Source organism: Typopeltis vanoorti, chromosome 14, assembly GCF_054136105.1.
Source record: "Typopeltis vanoorti isolate ZY-2024b chromosome 14, IOZ_Tvanoo_1.0, whole genome shotgun sequence".
Classification (NCBI taxonomy): Eukaryota; Metazoa; Arthropoda; class Arachnida; order Uropygi; family Thelyphonidae; genus Typopeltis; species Typopeltis vanoorti.
The window spans coordinates 22231640-22247179 of NC_143562.1; positions in this window are offsets into that span (position 1 = coordinate 22231640).

Consider the following 15540-nt stretch of genomic DNA (forward strand, 5'->3'; position numbering starts at 1 on the left):
CCAACTCCTTGAGTGTTGGCGAGTAATTCCTTCTGTCTATTCCTTCCACAATTGGTCAAAGGGGCACATTTTGTTTGTGTATTTTAGGAACCCCATATATTCTTGGGGGGGGGGGGGTTGACTTTTTTAACCGTGTCTGGTGGCCAAGAAGTGACAGACTTGAGTAGTTTCTCTGTTTTATCCTTTATCCTTTTTGTTGGGTTATAATTTACCATTTTATATGTGTTGTTATCGGCTACTAGTTGATTCATTTGAAATATGTATGTTGACCTGTCAAGGACAACAGTGGCATTGCCTTTATCCACTTTCATTATTATGGTTTATTTGGCTTTTAATGATTTAATTGCTGCTAATTCTGTTTTTGTCAGGTTGTTATGTATGGTTTTCTTAGTGTTGAGGACATTACTAGTTTCTAGTCGTATTTTATCTGCTATATTGTTCGGTAGGGACCTGATGCCTCTTTCAATGTGGTAGATAAAATCCAATTTGTTTACCTTTTTAGGTGCTGTTGCTTAGTTCAGTCCTTTATTCAGTAGCGTAAGTTCGCCGTTGTTCAGGGTGTGGCTTGATAGGTTAATCACATGGTTCTTGCTTGTCGGTGGTTGGTCGCTCCTTGTTTCCCTTGTTGTTCATTGTTGGTGTTTATCGGGGAGGAAGTCCTGTGATTGGCCGCCATATTTTGCAGTTGTTTCAAATCGTTGAATTTTGTCTCGAGTTTTTCTTTATTCTTTTCCAGCGTATATTTGGCCGAATTGTCAGTGATTCTTTCAAGTACTTGTAGAATGTCTGGATTAATATAGTTCGATAGTTCGGATTGTAATTTTGAAACCAGATTTTGTGTTGTAGCTAGGTTTTGGCGGGCTGTTTGAATCTGTTCTCTAAGCATTGCTTTTTCTGTGCGGTCATAAATATGGAGTGCCTTAGCGGACGTAAATTTCTTTTTAGCCTGATGCAGATCGGAATATGGTTATTGTCTCTGCATCTCTTTAAAAAGGCCAGCCGATTGATCAAGAGAGAAATACGAATCTTTAGCTTACTAGAGGCGATTGCAGCGCTTGTGGGTATCATTTCCATGGATGATCTGAATCCTTTCTTTTAGGCTTACACGGTGATCCGAATGCATTTTTGAAAATTACGGAGACAACTATCGTGTTTGGATAAAAACTTTAGTTTAATATAACTAAAATCTACATTCGACGTTTCGACCTTTATGTCAAGGTCATCTTCTGGAGCATACAACTATACACAGGAAACAAGCTACACTACAATCAAACTGGTTTGTTAAAGACACTGACAACCGCTACAACAATTGTTGGCCTGACCTCTGGTGGAAGGGAAAAAAAAATTATACATCAACGCTAGAGTCCTATTATTATCTGTTGGTTGTAGAAATACATTGGTAGTTGTCTCCATAATTTTCAAAAATGCACTATATCCCTCAGATTCTATCCCACTAGCTAAATCATCTTCTGTCAGCCATGTCTCACTAATGCCAATAACCTGTGGCCAGGAAGAGCCAACCAAGGCCAAAAAATCCTCCTCCTTGTTCCTAATACTCCTGGCATTAGTATACATAAAGTGCAGAAGCCCTTTAATCCCATCCCTATCTTGATGTCTTCTACTAACTATCCCATTCTGGCTTGTCCTACGCTCTAGCTCTGGCATATTATACACATTCTTACACTCAACTGCCTCACTGATGTTTGCATATCCACTTCCCCCCCTGCCTCCTAATAGCTCTAGTTTCCCTGATTCTGCATATCCACTTTTTCCAGTCTCTGCAGACCAAATCCATTCAAATGCAAACCATCCTTCTTGTATAAGTCTTTTCACCCATCAAACTCATTCCACACATCCAAACTCCACACCACTCCTCCATAACCTGCCCATAGTCATTCGCAATTATGGCCCTCCTTCTTAACTACTCTGTCATACCGCGAAAAGAGACACACCATCCTAACTCTCTCACTCTGTTCTTTTGCTACCTCTAGTAATTCCTTCAAGTCATCTCTCATAGCAAATTTTTCACCTTTTAAATCATTTGTTCCTGCCACTTACCTTATGCTTTGGTGCTCTAATAGCCTCACTTACATCATTAATTTTCGCGCCCGGAAAGCACGATTTTGCCAAACTCTCATCTATTACACCTTTTACTACTGAATCACCGTACAACACTCGTGCCTTAATTTTTCTTGCGCCCTCGATCATGCTCTCATTTTTCTTATCATGCATTTGCTTCTTTCTGTTAGCTGATGCAGTCAGTAGACAATTTTGTAATCGCTCCAGCTGCCGCTTCGCCCTATGTGTCACTCCACGCAACCGTGCAATCTCCCTCGTTACAGCTCGTCATTATTTTTATCAGTCAAACCATTCTCTCGCTGTAAACTTTTATTTTCACGCTCTCTTTTACTCTCACTTTCAACACCACTCTCAATGCTATCAGGTGCTACATCACTATTTTCTATCGCATTATAACTTTCATCTACTACATCAATCTCGCGACCTGAGACACACACTTCAAGTACTGCTTTCATGACACTTTCCCACCACTATCGTTATAAAACCAAACTCCAGCCATTCTCGGAAAAGTATACATCATGCAGATGTTACACTGGACGAACTCCCTTTGGTTAAATTTTTTTAAACAGAGACAGCAATTTGAACTGCAATGCCTTTCTTTGTATTGGTGCCATGTGCTATGCTACTTATCTACCGTATCTTATTAAATGCTAATTTAACAAGATACGGTAGATATCCTGTTAAATTATTAATTTAAACACTAACTAAAAGAATTTTTTTTTTTTTTTGCTAAACAAATTAACTGTGCAATATACTATAATTCCAGCACAATTTTTAAACTAATAACGCTATTTTTTTAGAACTAAATAACTTATCTTTCGGAGCTCTTCAAACAATGTCCTACCATCAACGTGCCCTCTATCCAATCTTATTTAGTGAGTTATATGTGGCGTATATTTTGAGGTCGTTTGTATTGGCTGGGTGTACCTATATACCAGTGACTTCTAGGGTTGTGAGCAGCCAGGGGGGGGGGGGGTATTTCATTGAATTTTGGTTGTTCCTCCACCTTTAGCTGTAGTTCTGTCATTTCTGAATAGGTGATAGTTCCTGAGTCTTGGGTTATCTGATGGGCATAGGTGTGTCATTTATTAGTATTATGAGTAATCGTATGAGGTGTGACCTACTATTTAGTATCAAATATGTACAATTTATATATCAACGAATATACTGATTAAAAGTAATGAAACATTTTATTGTCCTATGTTATTTACATTAGACTATTGGCAGGATTTGCATATATTAATTGCCGATGTAGCCTTGATGTTCTCGAATGAATGCTTCAAATCTGTTCGTTGGGTTAAGTCTGCGCCACCAAGTTTTGATGCACTGCCTTGTCAGAAGGTCGGGGGTTGTCCCATGCATTTTTCTCAACATCTTTGGTTTCAGATCTCCCCACAGCCTTTCGATTAGCTGGGTGTGTGCTCCAGTTATTGAGTCAATGGAGTGAAGAGTCTGTCTATCTCAATGCTCTGCCACAAAGAATCGATGTTCGACAATCCGGTCAGAATGTTTCTGGACCAGCCCATGGCCCTTCCATCCTTCTGCCATAATTTCTCCATCCAGGAGGCACTTCCTATAGGAGAGCTTTCTCGTAACTGCCAACATCTTCTACACATGCAGTTTCACGGTCCCCCGAGAAACACTCTCCCTCGATTGCCTTTTCTCTTTCCTCGCAGTAGAGTTTCATCTATCTGAATAACCGTGTCAGATCCTCCCATTTTGTCTCTCCTCTCCCAATGTCGAAAGGGAACATCACGGCAGGGGTTAAACCAGTCTACTACCGCTTGGTGCTAGTGACCGGTAAATTCTTCGACATGTGCAATAGACAGGTCACTACACCACAGAAATAAATAAATAAATAAAATAAAAATGAAAATAGTACCAAAAGTTGCCTAAAACAGGGGAAATTTTGGCGCTGCAAATTAATTTTAGTAGGTGTGACTAATGAATGACTAAATGGCAAATGAGAGACAGCACACATCAATTTCATGACATTTATTGTTAATTACAAATGAGGTTCAATGTGACCACCATTCTGATGTTCCAGGAACTGCATATGGTGCACGACATTTTCAACAGTTGCTCGCAACATATCGGAATTGATTTGTCTCACGTGTAACGTTATTATTCTTTCAAAGTTGGAATATCGGGTACATATCCTTGATACACAATGCTTTTAAGAAATCCCCACAGCCAACAGTCACATGGATTGAGATCAGGCGATCTCAGTGGCCATGGCATGGGAAATGCGTGACTAATGATCTGTCAGAGAAATGTTGTCGCCAAACACGCTGTACCTGAAGTCCGATGTGGGGTGGCGCACCATCCTGCATGAAGATGGTCAAATCGTGAGATCCTCTTTGCTGCAGTTGTGGAACCACAAAGTTCTGTAGCATATTGACATACCTGTTAGCATTGACGGAACAGGTCACTGGTCCATTTTGGCGATTTTCCTCGTAAAAGTATGGACTGACGATAAAAGATGCCGTAAATCCGCACCACACTGTGACTTTGGGCAAGTGGATAGGCATCTGCAGATACACGTGCAGATTAGTTGCAGCCCAAATGCAACAGTTGCGTGTGTTAATATCGCCGTTCAAATAAAAGTGCGCTTCATCACTCCATAAAATCTGCCATGGCCATGCATCATCCACTTCTATGCACGCTAAGAATCTCAAAGATAATTCGATTCATGTGGTCGCATCACCAGGGTGCAATTCTTGAAGATGACCGATTTTATAGGAGTAAAACTTCAACATCTGATGTAGGATTTTCCACACCGTTGTGCATGCGATATCCGTTTGCCGGGATATTGCTTGTGCACTGCTGGTACCCTGCACATTCGTCATCTCCTGTTCCACAATAGCAGTTGCAACTTGTTCAACTTGTTGGTGACTGATTGGTTTGCGTCCCCTGCCTACCTGCACTGCTAGAGTTCCAGTAGTTTAAAATCGCTGAATCAGTTTTTGTAAGTTTGTTACGCTAATCGGTCCTTTTCGTAAATTTTTCATATGCCGAAAATCATGAAGACAAGCACTGGCATTATTGTTCCGCTGATAATAGAATTTGACTAACAAAGCACGCTCATGTAAGGTAAGAGGCATCAAAAAGCAGTTCATCTGCGAATGATAAGAAATCTCAGAGGCTTTCCTTTTATTGCATGATCGCTCACAAGAAACACAATAATGCAAATTAATGCATTTTACTCGGTAAACAACGCCAAAATTTCCTTTGTTGGTGACTTTTGGTTTTTTTTTTTTTTTTTTTTTGTTAAATCGAATCCCCATGTTCCACTGTGTACTGAATATTGGTGTGTTTCTTCCAATACATTACTCGCTAGAGGGCTCTGAACACTTGATGTTATTTTGTAATCACCAAGTATATACAGCCAAGTCTCTCCTCCCTCTCACGATGTGTCCTCTCCTACAGTAGGTTACACTTCATACATGACGTATGCATGATTCACTTGTTGAAACTAACTCTTCATTTTTTTTTTATCCGTTAAACCATTCTCTCGCTCTGTATTTTTACCTTCACTCTCACTCTCAACACCGCTCTCAAAGCTATCTGGTACTACATCACAAATTCCTATCATATCACTATTTTCTACATTCTGACTTTCAACATCGACATCAATCACGTGACCGGAGACACATCAAATCCTTACTTTCCTTACACTTCTGGTACACATTCACTACACTATCATTATCGAACCAAACTCCAACCGCTCTCCCCAAAGTGTACATCTCACAGACGTTACACTGAACAAACTCTCTTAAGTTAAAATTTTTGAACAAAGATGGCGATTTGAACTCCATTGTTTTTCTTCTCATCAAGTAGCATTTCGCCTAGTGCAGCCGATATTTTGGCTGAGTTGTTGGAGTTGGATGGGTGTGGGTGAGGGATTCTTTGTTTGTTTTTACGGATTGGTGCGGAAGTTTCCAGTTGGTATGTAGGTGGTGTGCGTGTTTGTTTGTATCTGCTGTGGAGTTTGGTTCTCGTGTTTTCCTTGCTATTATCTGGTTGGTTGGGTGTTGCAGGCAAGCTTTATAATTTGCTGGGTGCAGGCTGGTGCATTTTGTCAGCGTTGAACAGGGTTTTGTACATGAAACTATGAGGTGTTTGTTGCCACATTTCTGGCAGCGGAACTCTGCCCTGCATTGGCTCTATGCGTGTCCTAACTTCTGGCAACAGTGGCATTGCCGGGTTGATGCCTTCCTTTGAAGTGTTATTTTAATTACTAGGTCGCATACCATTCTTAAATTGTATATATCATGTTTGTCTTTTTCTATTTCTACTAGGATTAGCGGCATCAGGCTTTTATCTCCCCTATGCATTCTGGATACAGTAAAACCTCGTTATAACGGACTAATTCAGGCGAGGGGGGGGTTCATTAAATCCGAAAGTCCGTTATATAGTAAAGCAGATTTTCCAAATGTATCAGCTGGCACTCGTTAAAACTGTTGCAGAAACGTATAACAGTACTGGCTGGATGGGTGAAGCAAAAATGCTTTTCTTGTTCCCCTTTATCTGTATAAATGATTCAGTGGATGAGGTATTCAACTTTCTGCACACCCTCTTGGGGCATGAAGTTAGCTATGTTTGATTTGTAGTAGAATTTTGATCTTTTATATTTGCAGTGTTTTGCTTCACCGTAGTTGTTAGCTTGCTTGATCAGTGGATTTGAGTGCAGGTTTGCCTTGGAAAAGAAATTTTCAGCTAAATCATGGAGATGAGAAGAGATGTAAGGGATGTTTACTTCTCAGTAGATCTGTGAGTTTTTTATGTACCATGGAGCATCCAGGATCATTCTTTAGGCACTTATTCTGGATTCTTTGTAGTTTCTGTGGCATGATTCCATGCTGGAGAAGTGTTGGTGATAACTGGTCGAATTACAGTTTTTTACAGAGTTAGCTTGTTTCGTATTCTAATTTGCTTTTGCGGTTGATCAGGGGGTAGATTTCTGCAATTACTCTGGATGTCTTCACTCCTGTTAGTTTAATGTGATTGCTAAATAGGAGTTTGTTATCTAGTTTCACTCCGAGATATTTAATTTCTCTCTCCTATGGGATCTTGACTCAGTGGAGCTCAATGTCATCCTTGCTGGTGACTTTTCTTCTGGAGAATAGTACAGCCGAGCTATGTAGGGGGTTTACCTTGATCCTCCAATCCATTAGCCAAGTTTCTACCGCGTTGATACTGCTTTGCAGCCTTCTAATTGCCAGGTGAGGGCTGAGAGATCTTGTTAATATCGCAATGTCATCCGCATATAATGCTGTGATGATCATTCTCGGGTTTGGGGAGATATCAGCTGCATAGATCGAGAACAGGAGAGGTGCTAAGAGTGAGCCCTGTGGCACACCTGCACGGATCTTGCATCTGGTTGACACTTCCATTTAGTTTGATTTGCATGTCTGTTGCTCAGGTATGCTTTACTAATATTATTGGAAATTTAAAATTTTATGTTTGTAGACAAGACCCTGATGCCATACCTTATCAAAGGCCTTCTCTATATCGATGAAGACCTCAGCTGTGTGGATGTGGAGGTTCCAGTTAAAGCCTCCTGCGATATATTCTACCAATTGGTGTATTTGTTGTACTGTCGGGTGTTCTTTACGGAATCCAAATTGCTCATCTGGGATAATATCGACTTGTCAGTGATTGCTTGTAATAACGTTTTTGGTGACTTTTCCAAGACTTGATAGGAGACTAATGGGTCTGTAGCTTTCTGGAAGTTGGGAGTTCTTGCCTGGTATTTTTATATGTATGATATCCACTGTTTTCCAGATTGTCAGGAAGTGCTGAAATCTGATGATTGCATTTGTTATGTTACCTATGTGTATTGCTTTTTTTGGGAGCATTTTTAATACTCTGTTAGTGATGGAGCCTTTTTGTTGTTCAGTATGATTTTAGCTATTTCACCTCGGGTAGTGGGAGAGATGGGTTCTGAGTTATCAGTGAAATGACTTAATGCTTTCCTGACCTGGCGATGATGAAGAGATGATGAAGTTAATGTTTAGGTTTGTGTATGAATGACTGCACTGTTCTTCCAGGTTGTCTATAAGGGCTTCTGCCTTTTCCTTGTCTGTGTGAGCTATTCCTTGTCTAGTTTGTATGGGAGGTTGGGGTAGACTTTTGGTGCATAGGGTTTTTAGAAATTTCCATATGGAGTGGTCTTCTGAGTTGATTATGGCTAATTTGGTTTCCCATTCATGATTTCTGTAGTTTTGTACAGCATCTGACTTTTCTGTTGAGATTATTTAGTGTTGTTTTGTCCTGTGGGGCCCTAGTGTTGTGGTATATCTTTCTTGCTTTATTCTTGGTTCTAATCAGGTCCATGATTTCTTCTGGAATCCTGTTGGTCGAGTGGTGGAGAGTGGTTTGCATTACTGAGGCTATTGCTTTTTGCATTTGACTTGTTAGCTTGTTTATGGCTATGTCTATCTCTTTTTTGTGTATTATGGGCGGTGGGCCGATGTACTCTGATAGAATTTTTGAGAGTTTGTCCCATGGTATAAAGGAACGCTGGGGTGAGAGTTGTGAGTGCCTAGCTTGAGCTGGATTGGGTTGTTGTCTGATGAAAGTTCTATTGTTTCTAGTTGATATTGGTATGGGATGTTTTTGAGTATTACGATATCTAGAACATCTGAATTTCCTGTTAGGCTGTGATGAGTGGGCTCGGTAGGTCCAGCCATGGTGGCAGAGTTGAGCATTGCATAGTTATATAATGTGTGACCTTCAGTATTAATGGACGAACTAAACCAGGCTGTATGTTTGGAGTTGAGGTCTCCTGCTAAGATTATGGAGTCTTTGGATCTGAGGATGGAGTCCAGGCCAGATATCAGTAGTGGGATTCTAGGAGGGTTGTAAGCTGCATAAATCTTTAGACTGCCTGCGTTGCTGGTGTGTACCTCCACTCTGGTCACCTCTAGGTTCGTAGTTGGGGGTCAGGTACTGTATTGTGGTTTAAGTAGCTTTTGATATAGATGGCTGTGCCTCCACCTCTTGCACCAAGTCGATCATTTCTGTACATGGTAAAGCCTTGTAGTCTTGGGTTGTTTGCTGGTCTAAGGTGCATTTCATTAACTAGAATGATGTCAGGTTTGTATCTGGACGTAAATTCTTGGAGTTCCAGGATTTTGTTATTCCATTTGTGTTCCAAGCTACAATCTTTAGTGAGTTTGAATTTTCTACTCATGGCAGAGGGCTGTTAAGATGGATTGGGTTCCTTGTAGGAATCTCTTTCGAGAGGATGGTGAGGGGGCTTGTCCTGCTGAATTTTTGCAGCATGGTAGCGAGCAAAATGGTTAAGATTGTTTCTAAGTTGGGGGCCGCACTGTTCGTAGGATGTGTGGTCTTAAGTCATGCAGCCTCTGCATACATTTTTGTTGTATTTGTTGGCTGTATTCTCTCCTGTGATTTGAGGTGGAGTCGTTGTAGGGAGGAGGGGGGGGTGAGGTTAGTTCTTGCTATCCCACGATTTTTCAGATGGGATTTTAGGCTTGGTGCAGGTGCTAGGCTGCTTTACAGAGCTTTTGGGTGTGCCCAAACTTTTGGCATCTATGGCATTGTCCTGCCGATGCCTTCTTTCTTAGCTGCTCAGTTGTGATTTTGAGCCTCATATATTTCTTAGTTCATATATTCTTTTTTGGGTGTTGGTTATTTCCACCAATACTAGTGGCATCGGTTTTCTCTCCGATCCCAGCATTCTGCTCACTTTAACTGAGGTCAGGCCTTGGTTGACGAGATCGGCAGTGACCTCATCAGTTGTGATTATCTCAGCAACCCCTCTGAGCACCACTTTCAGGTTCTTTTCACTAGCCAATGCAAATGTGCGAAAAGGCAGCATGGAGTTATCCAGCATTTTTGTCATCATGCGGTAATCGGTGACTGTTTCAGGCTGGATCTTTACTCCCTCGCCTGTGTTTTTGGCCCAGGAGAAGTTGATGTTTTGTTCTCTGAGCAATTTCGAAACTGAGGTCCACTTTTGTTTGCCTCCGAGGATTACCTGGGGAACCTTTTCTTTATTTCCCGAGACTGCTTCTGTGAGGTCGTCCACGGTCCTGAACTTTTTACTTGTGGGTTCTGTCTGTCTGAGGTCCTCGGGTGGAGGTGGGATCATGTTGCTTCGTTCTGTGATATCTTTGGGTTCCTCTGCCTGTGTATAAGTTTAAGGAAGCTTGGCTATTCCGTGTCGAACTTTTGTAGTAGTATTTTAAATAGTTCTAAAGCTTGGTCTCTATTCACTTGTTGCAAATAGTCTTTAATGCTCTCCATTTCTAACATGTGCATATTTTTGTCACTGTGATGTTGTTGCAAATTTCTATAATATATACAGAGCTTAAACTGAATTCGTTAAACCTTACCTTGGTAGGTGCATTCATTACGCTTTTAGTGGGGGGAGGGTCGTGTTGTTTCGTTATGTGATATCTTCGTCTTCGGCTTCCTCTGCCTGTGTATACAGTTTAAGGAAGCTTGATCTCTATTCACATGTTGCAGAAAGTCTTTAACACTCTCCATTTCTAGCACATGTATATTTTTGTCACTGTGATGTTGTTGCAAATTTCTAAAATATCTACAGAGCTTAAACTGAATTCGTTAAACCTTACCTTGGTATCTAATTAATACAAATAGCAGCAGCACAAAAATAAGCTTCTGTTGTCTCAGGAACGTGTCTCAAAATCTATCATACCATCAATTCATGCTGGGTCAGCTATTTTTGCTCACTTATATATTACACACTGCCTCAGAAAGTCGCAAGGCAACAAAAGAACCAATTACAGCGTGATTGGCGTGATCACGTGCTAATCATTCGATGAACATGTTTTATGAGCGGCCATTCGTTTATATATTGGCTAAATTACTACAGTGTTTTTCCAACATATGATGGCTTATTCGCCAAAATTTGTTAAAAATAACAAATAGGAAATTAATAACAAAAAACAGCCTGTTAATTTCATTATAAGCAAATCTTGGTTAAAAGCATTTTAAAATTAACACGGTGTTAATTTTCACATGTGAAATAAGGTCCGGAAATTTTGTCCGTATAATCGAGGGTTTACTGTACTTTGATTGGTGTAAAACTTTTGTCTTGTTAGGTCTGCTGTTTACTTCACCGGTGTAAACTGATTTGACTATTCCTCTGATTACAACTTTAGATTTTTCTCGATTTTTAGGGCAAAAGATAGTATGGGATCTGTGAATCATCTAGTTTTTTTGGTTAGGTTTCTGTAGTCTGTTACTGATTCTGTTTGGATGCGTATTCCATCCACTGTATTTTTTGCAGTAGAGAATTTGATCTGGTTGAGTTTCATGGTGTTAATTACTTCAGCCCATTTCTCTTTGGCTCTAAGGATAATTGTACGGATACGTTCTTTTTTAGTAGTGGTTGGCGCGTTCATCAGTGTATCAGGTTCCACTGTGTCTGTGACCTTCCTCCTTTTGTTTCTGTTAATTGTTTCAAATTCTGTTTTTTCTTCTGTCGGATTGCTTTTCTAGTGGGGAGGGTTGTGGCAGGTCAGTCTATTTCAGTGGGCCAATAAGTTTCATCATCGTTTGATGGTGACAGGATAAGTCTTATCCTACCTGGGCATCTGGTTTCGAGTTCTAGACCTATTTTCCTGAACAGTGTCAGGAAAATTCATCTACTACCATTTTTATGCAAAATGGTAGTAGATGAATATAAGGAAATTGGGTGAGGAAATTACAGTAGCCAGTTCACCTTTGTACCCCGTCCTTGTTCCGTTGTTCTTTTAGTCCTCAGAGTCTCCACAGTGACAGGCCTTCTGTTGCTTGAAGAATACCATAGTTCACTACACATGCACTGATCACAATTCCTCAATCAGATATCAACCTCATCAATATTAATCCTATTCTTTGACATTAATGGCTTTAGGGGTGTACTTTTTTGTCAACTAAATTGAATCTCTCTAAAATTTCTTCCCAAAAACCAGTTAAAATCACAGTTTCAAGTTTCGCCAAATCATTATATAATTTCTGTGCCTCTCTTCGAAAATCAAGTTTCTCATCTATATTGTCACTAAACATTTTTAATATGTTCATGATATCACCATAACTGTTTTTTAAAGCTCTAACAGCATCATAGTGAGAAGACTATCTAGTCTGGCTTAAACCTTCTATCGAAAATTTTAGTTTTGTTTCAGGATTTAGAAGCTCCCATCCTATGAGTAGATGCAGAAAAGAAAACATATATTTGTTGCACTATTCCAAAAAAGTTCACAATTTGAGTTGCAACTTTAATCGCTTCTCCTCCAACTAGATTTAGGGAATGCGCAGCACATGGCACATAATCAGGGTATTTATTTTTTTGTTTGAGATGTGCTTGCACACCGTTGTATCGGCCGGACATATTTGCCGCATTGTCAAAAGACTGTCCTCTACAATTATCCAATGGCAGTCCATTTTTTTCTAGAAATTCTTGTAAGGAATTGAATAAAGATAGGCCAATGTGACTACAAATTTTGATGAAAGATACACATCTTTCATACACTTTTCCCTCAAAACAATATCGTACTATAATAGCTAGTTGGTCATTGTGGGACAAATTTTGTGTCGAGTCCATAATTGAGTAGTACTTTGCATCGTCACTATTTATTTTAGCTATAATTCTTTCTATTATCTTGTTTTCCCATAATCTCTTTATTTGTTCATAAACTGTTTTGATAAGTACGAAGTGAAAGGCTTTGGTCGCAGTTCTCGTTGTTGGATATGTTTGCGCATGAATGGATCGAACTCTGCTAGTAATTCCAGAGCCCCCATAAAATTACCATTGTGTGGAGAGCCAAATATTTCCTCGTGACCTCTGAATGCTAAGCCTCTTACACTTAAATATTTCACAACTGCAATAACACGTTTTAGGACATTGTGGTAATATTCTGTATCTTTTCTTAGTTGCTCCTGCAACTGTGTGTCAATAACAGACTAATTTTCTTTATGTGTTAACCATACAATGATTTCCTGTGTTCATTAGAATTTTCGTGACTTTCTAAACATGGTCCTATATGTTTCCAGTCAGAGAATCCAGTTGTGTATTGAGAAGGGATTTCAGAGAAAATTTTGCACACTAGACAAAAAACACTTCCCATATTTGTAGAATAGCACAACCAAGATCTTTCCAGTAATTGACCATTTTTATTTTTTTTTGCAAAGAACTTATTTGAAAATTATCTGTTTTGTTCTTTGTAATACCTTGTGGAAACTGGATATATATTTTTTGGATCTTTATTTTGGAAATAAGTCATTTCATGTGAGAGACAGTGATTAATAAAATTATCATTTATCTGTGTAGGCCACACACCTACGTCAACATATTTAGCAAGCAACTAAATACAACTAAACCTCTAACAAAAGCAACTAAACCTCTTCTGCCTCTTTATCACTGTCTTCTTGCAAAACAGCAACAGAGACTTCAGAGAGCTGGTCATCATCTAGGTCTTGTATATTTTTATCTGATACTGAATGTCCGTCAACGTCAACATTGTTTTTAGAGGTTCTCGCTTGTGATTTTAGTCCTAGTAATTCTTCGTTATTGTTATGTACATTTTGTTGTTTTTACTGTTTCTCTTCGTTTAAGTTATTCTCTCTTTCGCTTATTACTGCGCCTATATCGTTTAGATTTTTATTTTCCAATACAAAAAAAAAAAATTTGAAAATTTGGCAGATTTACTTCTTTCTTTTTCTCTATTTAATTGTATTTTTCGTTTTTCAGCTCCACTTTTATATTTTCTACCAAACGTTTTTTAGGTATTTATTTAATCTGAAAAGAAATTAAAAAACTAAAAAAATCCACCCCCATATTAGGTTGTCTTCTTCTTCTTCCTTTTCAGGCTTATAGGTCAAGTGGCCTGTTCCAGACTCAATTCCATCTTTTTACGGGTCTTCCTTTGCATCAAGTACCTTTTGGGTGGTAATTTAGAATTTGTTTAGGTATTCTGCTTCTGTTCATTCTTAGTATGTGTTCTTTCCATTTTTCTCTATAGCAAATAACTGTTTCATTTAGGGAGGTTGTAATTCCAAGATTTTTCCTGATTTCGCTGCTTTTCATTTTGTCCATTATTGTGACTCCTTCAGTTCTGCACAGAAATTTCATTTCGGATGATTCAATTCTTCTTTCATCTGCTTTTTTTATTGTCCATATCTCACTGCCATAAAGTAAGGTTGGTTTAGCTACTGTATATAGATTCTTATTTGTGTGTGTTTTTGTACATAATTGGGTTTAAAAGTTTTATTTATGATGCCTGTTTGCAACATTGTTGGATATTAGGTTGTCTAACATTTAATTATATTTATTTAGTATTTAGTAAACTCTGCCGATACTTACCAGTGAAGAAACGAAACACCTGAACAGTACACTTCACCGAACAAATGACTATTTAATATTCAACTATACTGTACTATACATAACCTCAAATGTCAAACAGTGAGAGCAGAAAGTATATATATGAGAGCTACGCTAAGCTAACAAGCTTTAGATGAGCTAGACCTCCACTCCCATTCTGACGTTGCTATGTTATTTGCATAATTGACAAATGATAAAGTATATTTTGATTTTACTGACAGGCGATAGAAGACAGAGCCATATTTACTATTTACTGCCATTTAAAAGATTGATATTTGATATTTAATTCAAATCCAATAATGTTGCGGATTAACAATTTTAACGTTACCTAGGTATGAAAAAATTTTGTATAATTTATTTTTTCTTAAATTTGTAATTTAAATTGTTTTTTTTTATTTTTTTGACCGCAAAGGGGGCCCTAGGCTGAAGCCCATAAAGCCCAAGCCTTAGTCCGCCTTATCAACAAACACTCTAACGAGGTATGATATTCACAGCAATTTTCCAATCCAGTCACAACCAAACCACTCGGGATAGCATCAATGTCTTTTACAATTTGTTATTAATATCACTCTTTACTCTGATGTCATAACACTCTTTAAACACATATTATAATTCAATTCCTTTAGGAGACAGTAAATTTACGGTTATTTATCTAAAGATCACTGCAGTTCAGTTCTTTACAATACTATTAATGTTCTTTCCTCTGAATCACAACACGGCACAAATCTTTTCATCCATAGCTAACAAAATTAATAAATTCTAATCTGTCTTGAATGTTCATCACATTAATTGATCTTCAGGAATCTGTTTCTCCTTGATCGAATTTTCCATAGGTTCCTCTCTGGCTTTCTGGGGATGGCTGAGCCTATACTCACTCCACGGGGCTACGGACTTCGAGCTTCCGCTGATGCCTCGATCATAACCTCCAGAGTAGAGGTGCTGCTACCCTTCTCCAGTCACAACACCGAGAGACCAACACCAAGAGATCAGGAACAAAACAAAAAGCCTTGTGTGTGTGGGGGGGGGGGAATCTCGCACTCCGCGATGTCCACCTAGCGCTTTCGTGGGTCGACGTCACCACGTCCACCTTTCTCCGCTACCCT